Genomic DNA, 18,672 nt, shown 5'->3' with positions numbered 1-18,672 from the left:
GTAAACCACCTTGTTAGAGAATACTGCTGCCAGGCACTTGTAGATGTAAACCACCTTGTTAGAGAATACTGCTGCCAGGCACTTGTAGATGTAAACCACCTTGTTAGAGAATACTGCTGCCAGGCACTTGTAGATGTAAACCACCTTGTTAGAGAATACTGCTGGCAGGCACTTGTAGATGTAAACCACCTTGTTAGAGAATACTGCTGCCAGGCACTTGTAGATGTAAACCACCTTGTTAGAGAATACTGCTGCCAGGCACTTGTAGATGTAAACCACCTTGTTAGAGAATACTGCTGCCAGGCACTTGTAGATGTAAACCACCTTGTTAGAGAATACTGCTGCCAGGCACTTGTAGATGTAAACCACCTTGTTAGAGAATACTGCTGCCAGGCACTTGTAGATGTAAACCACCTTGTTAGAGAATACTGCTGCCAGGCACTTGTAGATGTAAACCACCTTGTTAGAGAATACTGCTGCCAGGCACTTGTAGATGTAAACCACCTTGTTAGAGAATACTGCTGCCAGGCACTTGTAGATGTAAACCACCTTGTTAGAGAATACTGCTGCCAGGCACTTGTAGATGTAAACCACCTTGTTAGAGAATACTGCTGCCAGGCACTTGTAGATGTAAACCACCTTGTTAGAGAATACTGCTGTCAGGCACTTGTAGATGTAAACCACCTTGTTAGAGAATACTGCTGCCAGGCACTTGTAGATGTAAACCACCTTGTTAGAGAATACTGCTGCCAGGCACTTGTAGATGTAAACCACCTTGTTAGAGAATACTGCTGCCAGGCACTTGTAGATGTAAACCACCTTGTTAGAGAATACTGCTGCCAGGCACTTGTAGATGTAAACCACCTTGTTAGAGAATACTGCTGCCAGGCACTTGTAGATGTAAACCACCTTGTTAGATAATACTGCTGCCAGGCACTTGTAGATGTAAACCACCTTGTTAGAGAATACTGCTGCCAGGCACTTGTAGATGTAAACCACCTTGTTAGAGAATACTGCTGCCAGGCACTTGTAGATGTAAACCACCTTGTTAGAGAATACTGCTGCCAGGCACTTGTAGATGTAAACCACCTTGTTAGAGAATACTGCTGCCAGGCACTTGTAGATGTAAACCACCTTGTTAGAGAATACTGCTGCCAGGCACTTGTAGATGTAAACCACCTTGTTAGAGAATACTGCTGCCAGGCACTTGTAGATGTAAACCACCTTGTTAGAGAATACTGCTGCCAGGCACTTGTAGATGTAAACCACCTTGTTAGAGAATACTGCTGCCAGGCACTTGTAGATGTAAACCACCTTGTTAGAGAATACTGCTGTCAGGCACTTGTAGATGTAAACCACCTTGTTAGAGAATACTGCTGCCAGGCACTTGTAGATGTAAACCACCTTGTTAGAGAATACTGCTGTCAGGCACTTGTAGATGTAAACCACCTTGTTAGAGAATACTGCTGCCAGGCACTTGTAGATGTAAACCACCTTGTTAGAGAATACTGCTGCCAGGCACTTGTAGATGTAAACCACCTTGTTAGAGAATACTGCTGCCAGGCACTTGTAGATGTAAACCACCTTGTTAGAGAATACTGCTGTCAGGCACTTGTAGATGTAAACCACCTTGTTAGAGAATACTGCTGCCAGGCACTTGTAGATGTAAACCACCTTGTTAGAGAATACTGCTGCCAGGCACTTGTAGATGTAAACCACCTTGTTAGAGAATACTGCTGCCAGGCACTTGTAGATGTAAACCACCTTGTTAGAGAATACTGCTGCCAGGCACTTGTAGATGTAAACCACCTTGTTAGAGAATACTGCTGCCAGGCACTTGTAGATGTAAACCACCTTGTTAGAGAATACTGCTGCCAGGCACTTGTAGATGTAAACCACCTTGTTAGAGAATACTGCTGCCAGGCACTTGTAGATGTAAACCACCTTGTTAGAGAATACTGCTGCCAGGCACTTGTAGATGTAAACCACCTTGTTAGAGAATACTGCTGCCAGGCACTTGTAGATGTAAACCACCTTGTTAGAGAATACTGCTGCCAGGCACTTGTAGATGTAAACCACCTTGTTAGAGAATACTGCTGCCAGGCACTTGTAGATGTAAACCACCTTGTTAGAGAATACTGCTGCCAGGCACTTGTAGATGTAAACCACCTTGTTAGAGAATACTGCTGCCAGGCACTTGTAGATGTAAACCACCTTGTTAGAGAATACTGCTGCCAGGCACTTGTAGATGTAAACCACCTTGTTAGAGAATACTGCTGCCAGGCACTTGTAGATGTAAACCACCTTGTTAGAGAATACTGCTGCCAGGCACTTGTAGATGTAAACCACCTTGTTAGAGAATACTGCTGCCAGGCACTTGTAGATGTAAACCACCTTGTTAGAGAATACTGCTGCCAGGCACTTGTAGATGTAAACCACCTTGTTAGAGAATACTGCTGCCAGGCACTTGTAGATGTAAACCACCTTGTTAGAGAATACTGCTGCCAGGCACTTGTAGATGTAAACCACCTTGTTAGAGAATACTGCTGCCAGGCACTTGTAGATGTAAACCACCTTGTTAGAGAATACTGCTGCCAGGCACTTGTAGATGTAAACCACCTTGTTAGAGAATACTGCTGCCAGGCACTTGTAGATGTAAACCACCTTGTTAGAGAATACTGCTGCCAGGCACTTGTAGATGTAAACCACCTTGTTAGAGAATACTGCTGCCAGGCACTTGTAGATGTAAACCACCTTGTTAGAGAATACTGCTGTCAGGCACTTGTAGATGTAAACCACCTTGTTAGAGAATACTGCTGTCAGGCACTTGTAGATGTAAACCACCTTGTTAGAGAATACTGCTGTCAGGCACTTGTAGATGTAAACCACCTTGTTAGAGAATACTGCTGCCAGGCACTTGTAGATGTAAACCACCTTGTTAGAGAATACTGCTGCCAGGCACTTGTAGATGTAAACCACCTTGTTAGAGAATACTGCTGCCAGGCACTTGTAGATGTAAACCACCTTGTTAGAGAATACTGCTGCCAGGCACTTGTAGATGTAAACCACCTTGTTAGAGAATACTGCTGCCAGGCACTTGTAGATGTAAACCACCTTGTTAGAGAATACTGCTGTCAGGCACTTGTAGATGTAAACCACCTTGTTAGAGAATACTGCTGCCAGGCACTTGTAGATGTAAACCACCTTGTTAGAGAATACTGCTGTCAGGCACTTGTAGATGTAAACCACCTTGTTAGAGAATACTGCTGTCAGGCACTTGTAGATGTAAACCACCTTGTTAGAGAATACTGCTGTCTGGACAAGATCGGATTTTAGGGAATGGGTAGCTAGTTTGAGGCGCATTTTTCTTTGATTTTGACCTGCTGGATTCTTTTTGCCTACGCTGTAAGTAGCACTTATGGTTTTGTTGGTTTCATAACGCATTTGGTCTATTATGACAGCATGTACAATGCCTATACACACTCTTCATCGTCTCTTTCCTCAAGGATGGATGAAGATGAAACATTAACAGTCCAGTAACTTTTGCTGGTCTTGTTCGTCCTGGGAGATATTGTTGGCCAGTTATAGTACTGATGCATGCATTTATTGTCTAGTGCTTCCTTATGTTTTTTTATGGAATCGTTGGTTTCAGACACATTTTCCTAACAGACGGTTTATTTTATACTGAAGTTGGTGGTTCACTTGACAGGCTTTAACATAAACACGAAGAAGGGTTATTTGTTGATATTGTTGTTGCAGGTTCGCACAGTTAACTTAATCATCATGTTGAAGGTCCTGAGTGATCATAATATGGGCCTGAAATACTAGACACAGCTTCTTGAATCACAGATTCTCACACCAATTAGGGCATTCCAGCGAGGGACCTGCAGCAAGCTTGAAGTGCATGAAGTGGGATGTTACCTTGAGGTGCTTCCGGGGCTTAGTGTCCCCGCGGCCCGGTCGTCGACCAGGCCTCCTGGTTGCTGGACTGATCAACCAGGAATTTGCAAGGAGGAATGTTAGCAAGGAATTTGCAGATGTTTGTGAGGAAACAATCCCCTGACTCAGTGAGGGTGTTGAGGGGAGAGCAGCGCCGCCACTGACCCCAGAGGGCGAGAAACGACAGCTGTCGGTGGTGTTCTGGAGGGTGCCTTGCTTGGTGCTTTGCTGTTTTTTCTGTGCACAAACTGGCTTTTGGAAGTCATGGTTGGTTGTGTATGGGTATGAAGAAAATGTTGTAGCCTAAACTTGAGTCAGGAAGCACGGTGGTGGGCAGCAGGCACTGATAATCACAACAGGAAAAGTTTGTATTGAATTTTGTTTGCAAGTAAATGAGTTAATTGAGTTGGTTACTGTCGATGTCTTATGACGTGCTTGGTCTCCATGTACTTGGCTGCCTGTAGGTGGTGATTTACGTCATCTGGGGGTAGTTGGGGACTGTAATACAGCTTAGAATGGAGAGCGTAGACGAGCACAGGTCGACGCCCTCAACACACTACCTTGTATATCTACTATGAATTTGTTAAGGTTAAATTCTAGTTGCCAGTTGTAATAGATTAGAGCTTGTTCTGTGGGGGTCAATATCTAAGGCCACGGAGTTATTAAACAGTGGAGTTAGGGATGGCCTGGCCCCAAGGGATAAAATCCCAGCAAATATTCAATACTATAAATGGTCTGTAATCTAGAGAGATTAACAACCCCACTACAACAAGGAAAAAGTTATACTCTGGTTATAAACCTTATTATATAATTGATTAACCGTAATCCCCCTAAGTACAATAATTTTCTTTCCTCCTCAATCTTGCGTTAATTCCCTGAAGCCACATAGAAAGGAGACGAGGGTTACAAACAACGACTAGATGCAAGACTACGCTCGTTAAGGGGACAGACCATACACTGGTAACTTAAACACAACTTATGGTCACCCTTAAGCCACCCCTCAGGTAACACTTGGGGCTCAAAACACTGGCTTAGAGGACACACAAGAATACACTAAGACTACAATGGCACGGTACGTATATAATGGTACTTAAATTGGTATTTAAAGGATAAGGCGAGAGGAAAAAGGGGAGAGGAGGAGTCACCAGCCACGGGTCCAGACCCTTTGAACACCCAACAACCAAGACGTCTCTCGCTTCCACATGTGGTTGCTGACTCAAGTAAATAACTTGATCGTACAGTAACAAGTACTAGTCTTCCAAGATAAGCGTTTACTTATTACCTGAACAGTTCTAAGTATAACTAACATATAGCTTTAAATCATACTATTAACTCAGGGTATACCAGCTCTGTGAGCAACGAGGTTAATCCTACATCTGGCAGAGAAGCGGAACCCTCGACCAACCAACCAACCAACCAAGCTAGTTCCAGGTACCCTTTAAATATAGGTCTATACTGCTAGATTAATCTCCCCTCCTACTTAACCCAAACTATTAATTAATGTTCTAATATTTACTTACTCAAAAACCCCCACATGCTCCCTAACATTCATGGCCTATCACTACCAAAATACTTAAGTGAATGATACCTGCATGAAAATAAAACTGAATCCTATTTAAGCCTGGTTTCCTGGCAGTGCCAGTTAAGAACCCAGGGTCAAAACTCATCCCCCCCTTCAGAGATAAAAAAAAAAGTTTCTACAAGAAGTCATATTTTTTGTAAGGACGTACAAAGAAAAATAACCCTTAAAAGAAAGTTAAAAACAAGAAATTTCTCTGAAAGAAAAACACACAAAGGGAAAAACAATTTTGACAAGGAATATTTGTCACAAGATATTCCATGAATAAAATAAAACATGATAGTTTGTGGCTTCCTGTGGCTGAGAGGTACGCTACTCGGGCAACCGGGATAGCGCATCAGCTATCACGTTTAGCCGACCTGGTAAGTGGATTACGGTAAGACTGAAGACCTGCAGGTATAATGCCCACCTGAGGATCCATTTATTTTTCTTTCATCTGAGGGATGAACACTAATGGGTTATGGTCCATATACACTTCCACTATATTTTTCCGTGAGATTGATTGATTGATTAAGGCAGATTAAGCCATCCTAAAGGTGGCACGGGCATGAATAGCCCGTAAGTGGTGGCCCTTTTGACCCATTATTAGTATCAATAGATGATACTGGAGTTCTGTGGAGGTGCGACTGCACCCTGCGTGACGGGAGATGTCTCCCGTGCCGTGAGATATACTTCAATCTTTTGGCAGGCTAACACTAGTGCCAACACTCCTTTTTCTACCACTGAATAGTTGTGCTGTTGCCTTGTCAAATTTCAGAGTAATAGTACACTGGATAATCCACTTGATCATCCCCAGTTTGCAACAACACTGCACCAGCACCTGAATCATATGCATCGACGTGAATTTTAAATGGTTTGTCGAACCTTGGAGTAGAGAACACTGGAGCGGAAGCTATGATCGATTTAAAGTTTTTAAAAGCCTCTGCACAGTCTGTTGACCACATTAATTTAGTGGCTTTTAGCAACAAGTTTGTTAAGGAAGTTGTCATATCGAAAAATTTTGGCAAAACTGTCGGTAGTACACACAGATACCGATAAATGGCTGCACATCTTTCTTGTACTGGAGCACTGGATACTCCAGAATGGCACTGATTTTATCCTGCTGAGATAACACTTCCTTGGACCACTTCATACCCTCGGAATGTCACTAGGCCTTTTCATTAACCATTGGTTTATTCATTCTAATATTTTATTTATTCCATGGGCCTGTAATTTCTATGCCAGTCTTTCATATGATACCTTATCAAAAGCTTCAGCAAAATGCATGTGTATATTACATGCACCGAAAGGCCTTTTGTCTGAGTATCTGGCAATATTTTCACAAATGTGAGCAAATTTGTAAGGCAGGATCTGTTTTTAACAAATCAATGTTATGTCGATTGTATTTTTATGGGTTTGTTAACTGAAAGATGGTGAATGATTCCCCCTTCATGAGATTCTCTCCATGAGCTTGCAGATGTGTCGATTATATATACACACAAGTACATGAAATAACACTGTAGGTGTCACTTTCGCACAGATCACTATAAAACTTATGCAGTCTCTCTTCCCGGCGAGTCCACTTCTATCTTCTATCATACACAACCCGAGGTTCCTTTCCTGAATGTCTTCTATGGTCCTCACACTGGCGAGTTTACCTTTTTAGTGAATTCACAGGCTAGTCCTACACGGTATCATCAGTGGCAAAACCTCTTCTACTATCCAGCCGCAGGCCGGCCGGGGTCTCCAGCCACACAAGCTTAAAAGTACATCCACGGACAGTACTTCGGTCTAATCAACAATACTTCACTAAGTGTTAGATCACACTCTTCACCGACTCGGCCACTTTTCACTGCAACATGTCTTTGTTCAAGACTGCCCTGGGTGAACTCATTCCTGTCGACCAAGATTCCACCACCATCTTTTCTGCGGACTGAAAATGTGATAAGTAGGACAAACTACAAAGGGATCAAATAGGATCACAACCTTCAACCAGGGATCAGAAAATTGTCGGGTGAACTCAACAGTTGGTGTCGACATCGTCACATCAACGAAATACACAATCAAATCTACTAGAAGACATAATTGCAGGTATAGCAGATCAAATTGCATTGAGATAATAGTGATAATAAATCTGCTCACTCTTAACTGTTATTGAGCATACGTTATAACCGTAACAGCATATTTATAAGTGGAAGAGCTCTAACAAGTAACTACATGAAAGGAAACAATGACTTCCCAAGAACGGTGGTGGTTATTAAAGCTGCACAACTCCACGCGAATAACATGTAGGAAATAATATTCAGAATAAGTCAACACGTCTCTCGGCTCTGGTTATAATATGGTGAGTTCCCATCATGCATCAGACACGCATCTGACTGCATTTTTTTTATTATTAAACAGTTGATCTTAATAAATATGATAATTGAAAATATAATTAATTTTAGGAAGTAGATTTTTATGTTCAGTCCTCAAACGGTTGTTTTTAGTGGTAAATTAATTAATAGCATTTTGTGTGAGATGGTCTTGTGATGTGAATATATATTTCTCGTTTTCTGGAGTACACGTGTCACGTACACCATCCTTTACAGGATTAATTAAATTAATTTTAATTTGTTATTAATACAGTAACAGCAATATTTTTATGTATGCTGCAACAAAGACTTTATGGGTGACGTGGAAGGTCTTTCCACAATAAATAAATTCGGAAACCTGGTTCTCTAGGGGTCATCCTCTTAAGACTTCCGTCCCATTGCTCTCATAGAGTTGCGTCTGCAATCTCTTTGAGCATATGGTTAATGTCCAAACGATGTGGTTCATGGAATGCTATCACCTCATCTTCCCTTTTCAATTTGGATTTCGCAAGTGTAGCAGCACGACTGATGCATTCTGTCCCAACTTCATTTTTTTGATCTTCGCGGTAATCTCCCCCTCCTACTCGAGAGCTTCGTTTCTCGTAGTTTCTTTAGAGTGCGGCTTGGTACCCCACTCTCTCGCTCTTTTCGGCAATACGAGGGTGTGGCCCAAGGTAGTGTTCTGAGCACTACTCTTCCTGGATGTCCTCAATGGTCTTCTTTCCTCCCTTCCCTCTGACATTTTCCCCACTCTTTATGTTGACGATCTTACCCTCTGCTGTTAGGGTGATGATTCACCTTTCCTCCAATGGCAGCTTCAACTTGAGATTGATGCCGTGTAGTCCTGGGCCTCCAATCATGGCTTCAAGTTCTCTCTGGCTAAGCATTATACTATGACCTTTACTTAGAAGCAGGTCGTCCTTCGACCCTCCTTTGTCGCCTTATGGTAATCCTCTTTCGTATAAGGATTCTTCTAAACTAATGGGGTAAATTTTTGACACTAGATTGTCCTGTCCCATATCACCTACCTCAGAGTTGAATGCTCTTAGGCCCTTAACATAAGGTCTTGTCCCAAACTTCATGTGGAACTGATAGGCACACGCTCCTCTTTATATTCTCTCTTGTGCTCTCTAAACTTGATTATTAGTATCCTGCTTACTGGTCTGCCTCTCCCTCCACCCTTCGACGTCTTGATGCTCTTCACCATACTGGGCTCCGTGTTAGCTCAGGTGCTTTTTGTTCGACCCCCTACCCCAGAGCGTGTATGTTGCATCCTGTCTCTACGGGATCGCCGTGATCACTACTGTCTTCGCTACTTTGCGCGGTCCCTACAACACTCTCACTCTCGCTGAAGTCGTACTTTGAACATTACCCCTCCTGTAGGCCCTGTTCCCTTTCACCACTCTCCTCTTTCTGTACAGTTGTCTCACCTGCAAGGTTCTCCCTTTGTTGGTGTTGCCAATGTTTCTCCTCATGTCATTCCGTCCTTGCCCCCCCCCCCCTTGGAGGGTCACTCTCCCTACGTTTTGTAGAACATTGACCTTCATGACAGTCTTTTACCTCTCCTACAGTTCTAAAACGCCTTTTCTTTGCTCACTTTTCTTCACACTATCGCTCATCTCCGTCTTCACAGATGGGTTCAAGTCTACTGACTGCAGGCTACGCCTTTGTGTTTCCTGTCTGGACTTGTGTGTGTTGCCTGCCTCCAGAGTCCATCATCTTCACAGTTGAACTTTATGCAATTTTGTTTGTTCTTCGTCAGCTGCTTTCTCACCGTAATTCTTCCTTAGTTGTTGTAGTGAACTCTTTCAGTGCCCTCATGGCTCTGGAGTCCTTTAATCTTGTCCATCCTGTGGTCGTAGAGATTCAATATTGGCTGTTTTGTATCTCCAGCAGATTTAAGACTATAGTTTTGCTGGGTTCCCAGCTATATTGGTTTGTTTTTAAATGAGCGTGCGGACACTACTGCTAAGTAAACTCTCTGCCCCTGTCCCATCTCCCATAAAGCTGTTCCTTATTTGACTGTGACGAGAAATGTAGGTGTTAAGGCAGTGTTCTCTATGGCTGGTGTAAATGCCAATCACATTAAAAAAAAATGTTGACTGCTTGGTGGTTGTCTCCTGTGGTAAAGCGAAAGGGAAAAACACGCAAAACAAACCTTATAAATAATGAACTTTAATTTACTTTAAACATATATAAACAAAATAAAGATAATCCCTTGGCTATGTACAGTGTGGATCAAAAATATATACAAAGACAAAACACAATATAAAATAATGATTACGTTACTCTACAATACGCAAGACAAAAATTAGTTAAAGGTGCTGAGAATAGTGGACTGGCTGAAACCTGGTTGATGGGGTTCTGGGAGTTCTTCTACTCCCCAAGCCCGGCCCGAGGCCAGACTTGACTTGTGAGAGTTTGGTCCACCAGGCTGTTGCTTGGAGTGGCCCGCAGGCCCACATACCCACCACAGCCCGGTTGATCCGGCACTCCTTGAAGGAAACAATCTAGTTTCCTCTTGAAGATGTCCACGGTTGTTCCTGTAATATTTCTGATGCTCGCTGGTAGGACGTTGAACAACCATAGACCTCTGATGTTCATACAGTGTTCTCTGATTTTGCCCATGGCACCTCTACTAATATACAGGACGTATGCTTAGATAGAAGCGTCAGCTCGAGAGCACAAGAATATTGAGACCAACTGCTCGTGCGAGACTATATATAGACGATGCAGATGGCGCTGAAGTCGCGGATTCACTAATGGGAAGAGTGTTGGTTTGAAGTTTTTTTTTTTTTTATTTTTATTTTTACATGCAAGCATGCAAGATAAAGACAATAAATACAATAAAACATCAGAGAAACCAAAAACAAAATACAGAAGCTACCGGCCAGAAGGACCGACAGCACAGGACAATAATTAGCACAAATGGAGGAACAGCATACATAAAGACAAATTAAAGAACAAAAACAATAACAAACAAGCAAATAATGTAAGCAAATAAACAAAAACAAACACCGGCCAGAAGGACCGACAACAAAACACATCAAAATTTAGAAAATGAAACATAACACAAGACAATGCACACACAAACAATTCATAAATATAAACAAAAAGAAAATTAAAAAGAAAACACAATACAACAAGGTAATACATGAAGAGAATACACTCTGCAAAACACCGGCCAATCAGCGGACATACTTGCCCGGGAACAAAGCCCGGGGGAAACGCACATTGAACGCCTCCCAACGTAACCACCCCCAAGGGTCTTGTACACGCACCGGGGACGCCATGTCATCCGGAACCCTAGCTACAAACACTCGCAAGCAGGGGACCCAAATGGTATCACTCCTGACGCGAGTAACTGCCACAATCCCCCACATCAAGGGAACACCCCCACCATGAAATTCCCCCGGCTCATCATTCAGCAGTAACTCAGCAATCGCCGACCAGTGACCCAGTGGCATCACCGACGCCGGCAACACGTCCCCCAGGTCCCCCAACACACACCCTCACAAGAGGGAGCTGGACATAGGACACCACCACCGGGGCACCAGCGGCCACGGGCACACCACCAGACGACTGCAGAGAACCAGGGCGGCGCGCATCCTTCCGGAATGTCACAACCAGGCCACGCCCAGCAACCACACCATCCCTGGGAGCGGGAGCCACCACCTCCCACTGCGGAGAATTCCCAGGCGGAGAAGGAATGGAAGGCACCCCCGAGACCTGGGCACCAGCATCAGCAGGCACATGAACCTCTGCCACCACCAACCGTGGAGACAGCGACACATTCGGTTCCACACCGTCAACACCCAAGGACCCACAGTCACCGAATTCCCCAACATCGGCCCAGGCAGACGACGAACGCCTGGAACGCTTGGGCTCCGGCCGGAGATCGTCAGAGCCAGAAGCGGACCCAAAAACACGGGTCCCACCAGCTGGACGAACCGACGCCCGACGCACAACGGCAGCAGCCTCCACCACAGGGGGAACTGGCCCACACACAGCAGGAGGCTCCGCAGCCACCCCAGCACCCAGCACATCCGGGACCCGAGGCGAGAACACAGGGCCAGGCGCAGCAGCCGAAGACGAGGGAGAAGGCGGCGGCGCGTCACAATGATCACGAGGAAGGCCTTCAGGAGCAGCGGAGACAGTGCCAGGAGCACGGAGACCATCCGATAGCACTGCAAGACCCGGAGGAGAGTCTGTAACAACCGGAGGGACGTCCGGCGACGTAGGGGGAGCCGCATCCACTAACTGAACGCTCACCTCTTCATCCCCGGAGACCTCCTCCAGAGGGAGCGGTGGGATGCACCGCTCCCATAAGCTCCCATAAGCTGCACACCTATAAGCAGCTCCAGCACAAGACGACGGAGCTGTGTTTTTGGTGCTCGTGGTAGTGTTGGCCATGGTGTTGGCGTTAAAACCAAACCCACAGGTGTACTTGTGTGGGAGGATTGAGAGAATTTTGTCCCACAAATTCCAATATTTGATGGTACCGATGTTGGTGTGACACAGTTATTTGCCTATACAGGTGATATGGCTGAAATTGACTTATGGCGTATTTTGACAAGGAATTCATGGACCTTCTCGTTACAGAGATAAACAGATATGCTCACAGCCTCATTGACTCGGGCATTTTACCTGCCTCTTGCATGGCACGATGGAAAGACACCACAAATGAGGAAATGTGTGTTTTTTAGCATTTAGCATGATAATGATAACATTCTGAAAAACGTGATCCAGGATTATTGGAGCAAAGACAGCCTTGTTCCATCCCCTGTGTTAAACAGGTACATGTCGTGTGATAGGTGTCTGCACTTTGAGAACAATGATAATGAAGACAGACAGGACAGACTTTGGAAGCTGCGGAAGATTTTTAGTGATATAAGAGGAAAGTTCTGTGATTACTTCGTACCAGGGCAGAATGTGGTGATTAATGAATCGCTAGTCCTCTTCTAGGGACGACTTGCGTTCAGGCAGTACATCCCATCAAAGTGGCATTGATTTGGACTATGTTTTTCGTGCTATGTGACTAAGAAACTGGTAAAGTCATGGACATAATACTGCATTCAGGTACAGACATTGACATACCAGGTGAAGATCCACACGGGCTCTCTGGCATTGTCAAAACACTCGTGGAAGCGTTGCTGAACAATTGGCATATTCTATTCACGGACAACTACTATATCAATCCCTTGCTGACCAGATTCCTCCTTGACCACAACACCGGCGTATGTGGCACCATCAAGGCCCACGGGAGGAAAATGCCAGTGTTTGGTAGTGGTATTGCAGTGTGTGATTGTCAGCTGCGAAAGTGTGACAAAATCTTATCAGTGTGCTGGACCGACAGACGTGACGACAGACGTCCCATTTTTCCTTGAGAGCTTTCTGTAGTTGTACCTTTAAAGTGAGACTTTGTGCGGTTTTCTCACACTTTTCAACAATGCAAGTGTTACCCCGTGTAGGATTTTAAATTATTCTAAACTTTTCCTGGTTGTTCTCGTGCGATCTTTGTCCCTTTCCTGTGGTGTATTCTTGGTCCACTATGTACACATACTCCTGTCGTTGTTACGATTTCTCCTTCATCCAACAGATTCCAAATTGTGATCGATAGCGTGTTGTTATGGGGTAATATTCACGGCTTAAAGGTCTCTCCAGCTAAGATTTAAGCTGACTTTTACTCCAAAGATGTCATTCCTCGACTCTCCTTGTCACTATGCTAATCCGCTTCTGTACAAGTATAATGCTAAACTCTGGCAGCTGATCATTGGCATCACCTGATTTCATGCTTCTGAAATTAATGTTCTGAGGCCCTTCCCATCCCTTGGACTTGTCCCACAATTCCTGGCGAGTTGATAGAGCGCACTTATGTTTGCACTCCTCTTGTGCTGTCTAAACTAGACTATGGCTGCCCCACCTATTCTCTGCTATTCCTTCTACTGTCACCTAAACGCTTATGTGCGGCCCCTGGTGCCTATGCAGAGGTTATATGCACACAGAAATCACAATTGCGTGATGCATCAAATAAACAAATCCACAGGGGCCGTGACGAGGATTCGAACCTGCGTCCGAGAGCATCCCAGACGCTGCCTTAATCGACTGAACTACGATATGGTCAAGGAAGGGAAAGGAATTATCACGGGGAAAGCGCCAAGCCATTACGACTATATAGCACTGGGAAGGGGTCAGGATTTGGGATGGGAAGGGGGGGGGGGAAGGAATGGTCCCCAACCACTTGGATAGTCGGGGACATGGTCAAGGAGTTGAAGCCGAAGTTCAGTAGAACATGCAGGATCCTGCGGCCTCTCCGAGGCACAAACTAGTGTTTTACACAACCACCCCCCCCCTGCACTCGAGCTATGTCAATAGGCCGTTCTCCCTCTTCGCCCTTACTTCTTTACACAAGAGGGAGAACGGCTTGTGTAAAATCCTGATTTGTGCCTCGGAGAAGCTGCAATATCCTGCATGTTCTACTGGACTTCGGTTTCAACTCCTCGACCATGTCGTAGCTCAGTCCATTAAAGCAGCATCTGGGATGCTCTCGGACGCAGGTTCGAATCCTCGTCACGGCCCTTGTGGATTTGTTCAGACAGATGTTTAAACTGGCATTCATCTCAACCGGATCATCACTACCTGTTCTGTCGTAGGTATTTAAAAGGTGAGATTTAATGTTTCTGTGATTTTCCGCACAAATATAGAATTGGAAAAGGAGCTGTAATGTTCCCGAATGTTCAGGTCTCCAGCAGCAGCAGCATTGTTGCTGCTGCTGCTGCTGCTGCTGCTAGACTGTACTGCAGAAGCAGATAGAGAGGGAGGGAAGCAGCCACAGCTGTGAGGTAACCTGACCTCCAAAGAGGCAAAGTTCCTACAGGAAACAAATCACCAGAACAATATGATGGTAGTGCAAGATAAAAAGAGTAATTAAGAGGTAGTACCATAAGTTTAAAAATTTATAAATAAATAAAGGCTAGACTAAAACACAGGAATTTTTTTACCTAATGAGTATAGTAGGGTCTAACAGTAGTTTAAAGGAAAAGAAAACAATTGTTAATTTATTTACAATATGAACTATTGATCAATATAACAACTTGTTTTCTTTCAATAATTTTGTAACAATCCTAAGTGTGTTGTTAATAAACTCATCATGACTAACATTTGGATCCTAAGATTTAAATTTTTGTCTATCTGATATAAGACTAATGAAAAGCAGTGGTATAGTGGACTTTAGTTTGAGAAGAGGTACAGACCTTCTAGCTGTGCTTGAACTCCATTTTATTTGGTTGACTGTTACTGTGTGTGTGTGTGTGTGTGTGTGTGTGTGTGTGTGTGTGTGTGTGTGTGTGTGTGTGTGTTCCACACACAAACGAATATTCACCTTTCTACTTTACCTATTATTCCCATTGACCTCATTGTGTGTGCTATCACTCCATGATCACGTTTATGAAATACCTATGTGAAGTCCGTGTATACCACATCTGCATTCTGTTTTTCTACTAATACCTCGGTTATTTTGTCGGAGTGGTCAAGTAACTGCGATAGGCACAATCTTCCTACTCTAGATCCATGTTGACCTGGGATGTGGAGGTCATGGGTCTCCAGGAAACTGGAGACCAGGGGCCAGATTCCCGAAGCAGTTACGCAAGCACTTACGAACCTGTCCATCTTAATCTTTGGCGGTTTTGTTTACACTTATTAAACAGTTAATGAGCTCCAAATTACCAGGTTGCTGTTTATAACAACAACAGTTAATTGGGAGGTTTTCATGCTTGAAAACTGTTTTAATAAATGTTATCGAAGTCGCCAAGGATTGAGGAAATATGTACACGTTCGTAAATACTTGCTTAACTACTTCGTGAATCTGGCCCCTGACCCGTGATCTCTCACTCAAATACGTTTATGTGGGTCGTTAGTGCCACTGGTCTATAATTCTTTGCCAATGCTTTGCTCCCTACCTTGTTAGTAGTAGGCACCTATCAGTCTCAGGAGACTATGGAGTTGCGCTCTGGTTGTCGGTCTGGAGGGGCCTCACCAGGGCACAAAGCCAGGGTAGGTTGATTCGGGGGAGAAGCTGTTACCCAGGCAGCAGGTCCCCCCTCTCCATGGCGCTGAAAGTCTCCAATGGAAAGGCATACGCCAATACGATTGGTTCCAGCGCCGTCGCTGGAACTGTGAGTTCCGGGGTTGACCTCGAAGGTGGTGAAGAAGGGCACAGGGACCTCCAACCCCAATAGGTTTTGCTCCTCCCTTGTAAAGAGGAGCAAAACCTATTAATTTCAGCGAATCTGGTATCTCCCCTGTGTCAAAGATATTTCTCCCCACTATTCTCCCCACAGGGAGCCGGTCGGCCGAGCGGACAGCACACTGGACTTGTGATCCTGTGGTCCTTGGTTCGATCCCAGGCGCTGGCGAGAAACAATGGGCAGAGTTTCTTTCACCCTATGCCCCTGTTATCTAGCAGTAAAATAGGTACCTGGGTGTTAGTCAGCTGTCACGGGCTGCTTCCTGGGGGTGGAGGCCTGGTTGAGGACCGGGCCGCGGGGACACTAAAGCCCCGAAATCATCTCAAGAAGATGCTACTGGCACTTAGCATGTCTTTATAAATATTAAATAACACGAGTCTGGACCCGGGGAAAGAGTCCATGTTATCAATTTCTCCTTCAAAATCTGCAAAAATTCGAGTTAATATGTCAAAATTTCATGTTTGGATATCAGGCATAAAGATGATGTCCGGATCTTCCATACACACAGAAATCACAATAGCGTAATGCATCAAATGATGCATCTATATCACCTGCGTCTATCCCCTCGAACGCAGGTTCGAATCCTCGTCACGGCCCTTGTGGATTTGTTCATCCGGATCGTCCACTTTCATGCTATTTATTGGGATGCTAAACAATTGTTTAAGTAATAAAAAATGCTGAAGCCTAAAAACAGCCGTAGAAATCACATTGTTTTGGGGGGTTTCAGTAATATCTTTATCATGTGTATGAACCTTCACTTGTAAAGAAAAAAAAGGTCCAATACATAGTTTTTTTGTGATTTCGCATATATGAAGAAATTTGTTTTTCTTTCTCTTGAATGGCTTTGTCGTAATTGCATTTCATCAATCTGATATAATTGCTTTAGTCTTTGGTAGATTAATTCAAACTCCGTTTAAATTATTGCATCTTTGTAGGGATAGTTGTGTCTCCTTAAACATTTTCGTTATTATCTTCTTTTGTAGTGCCGTCTGCGTTCTCTTTCTTCGTTGGTCCTCTTTCTGGCTCTCAACACAGGAACAAGTTTCAGAAAGACTTCATATTTTTTGGAAGTTGTTCTATGTCTTGTTTAGGATTTGTATGGCTTATAAACATTCAATGGGGAAACTGTTTGTTCCCTGTATCTTTTCCCAGTCAATCCTTTTATTATAATTTAGTTTATAGAATAACCTCTCTCGCTTGATAAATGTTTTAGGCCTATTAAAAGTACTGATGTTGGTTTGCACTTAAATGAGCTTGTGATCTGAGTGTGTTTTATCCAAGATTATAATGTCGCTGATTGTCATCTTTGTAGGTGAAGTTCAGATCTAGAATATTTTCGTTCCTAGTTGACACTTATCTGCTGGTTAAGTTAAAATTTATCACGGAATCTAAGTAGTTCATTAGAATAATAAACAAGTTTATTAGATCTTCTTACTAGAAGAAAAGAGAAAAGAAAGATGTTAACTCTACTCCCAGTAGAGTTAACTACCACCGCATTTGGAGAGTTAAGCAGCTCAGAGCATACAAGATCTTCTCCTATATACAGACCTACTCCTCCATGTGACCTATTTACCCGATCACGTCTATATAGATAATATTGTTATCCAGATCTCACTGTCTAATAGATCCCATGCATGGGTTTGTGTGAAAGGTCCAAATACTGTTTGACTCGGCGAAGAGGCCCTTTATGAACCGTGTTTTTTTTTCTCTCCAGTTTTTCGACCTTAAATGCTGTCAAATATGAATGAGGTTACTGCATTTGAGGTAATTTGATGAAAATTTTTCAGGCAAGTCCATTATGTGTGGACATATTGGTTTTGTTCTGACCAGTACTGATTGTTGCAAGTTTACTTGTTGCCTGTTGTTGTTGTACCTCTGTTGTGGGATATAATTGTATGTGATTCTTGTATGTAAGTGGGTCTTTCAGCCAGTTCTATACACTCTGTTCCACCTTTTATAACCTCTCTTGTCTGGATATAAAAAATTGACTTTCTTCAACGCCATTTTTTTGTTTACCACTCTTCATTTAGCGTTCTGTCTCTTTCACGTGAAAGTATGGTTAGCTGAGGTCAGCATTTTCATCCCTCAGTGTGGTTTCGCACATGACAGGATGGAGAAATCTACATTTTGATCTTAAGCGACATTTTCCTTTCGAAAGTATTTAAACTTAAGGATTAGAATGCAGCTACTACAATCCTTTCTATTTCCAGATTATCATTCTGCATATGGCCTTTACATGTTTGTACTTGTATAGACATTTTAAAGTTGAATGCACTAGTTAATTTGTTCACAACATACTTAGAAGGGTCTTTCTGTTCCAGATGTGTGAGGGCGCTACAGGTGTTTGAAGGAGCTGCAGGTGTGAGAGATGGCGCTACAGGTACATGTATTCACCTGGTTGTGCTTGCGGGGGTTGAGCTTTTGCTCTTTGGTCCCGCCTCTCAACTGTCAATCAACAGGTGTACAAATTCCTGAGCCTACTGGGCTCTATCATATCTACATTTGAAACTGTATATGGAGTCAGCCTCCACCACATCACTGCCTAATGCATTCCATCTGTTAACTACTGACACTG

The 18,672-nt window shown here is 43.7% G+C and overlaps 1 protein-coding gene across 4 annotated transcripts in view; it reads left to right on the top strand.

Moving 5' to 3' along the window:
- The window catches only part of LOC138364257 (uncharacterized), a 183,098-nt gene that overhangs the window by 71,473 nt on the left and 92,953 nt on the right, over positions 1-18,672 (top strand). Inside the window, exon 2 of one of the 4 annotated variants that reach the window (XR_011228369.1) lies at positions 18,419-18,456. The exons of 2 other annotated variants lie outside the window; for them this stretch is intronic. The gene's annotated coding sequence lies outside the window, so the exon portion shown is untranslated. Of the gene's footprint in view, positions 1-18,418; positions 18,478-18,672 lie in introns of all 4 variants that reach the window. One more of the 4 variants, XR_011228366.1, reaches the window with a different exon arrangement.

Source organism: Procambarus clarkii, chromosome 2 (genome assembly GCF_040958095.1).
Source record: "Procambarus clarkii isolate CNS0578487 chromosome 2, FALCON_Pclarkii_2.0, whole genome shotgun sequence".
Taxonomy (NCBI): Eukaryota; Metazoa; Arthropoda; class Malacostraca; order Decapoda; family Cambaridae; genus Procambarus; species Procambarus clarkii.
This window is presented reverse-complemented; position numbering and strand designations above follow the sequence as displayed.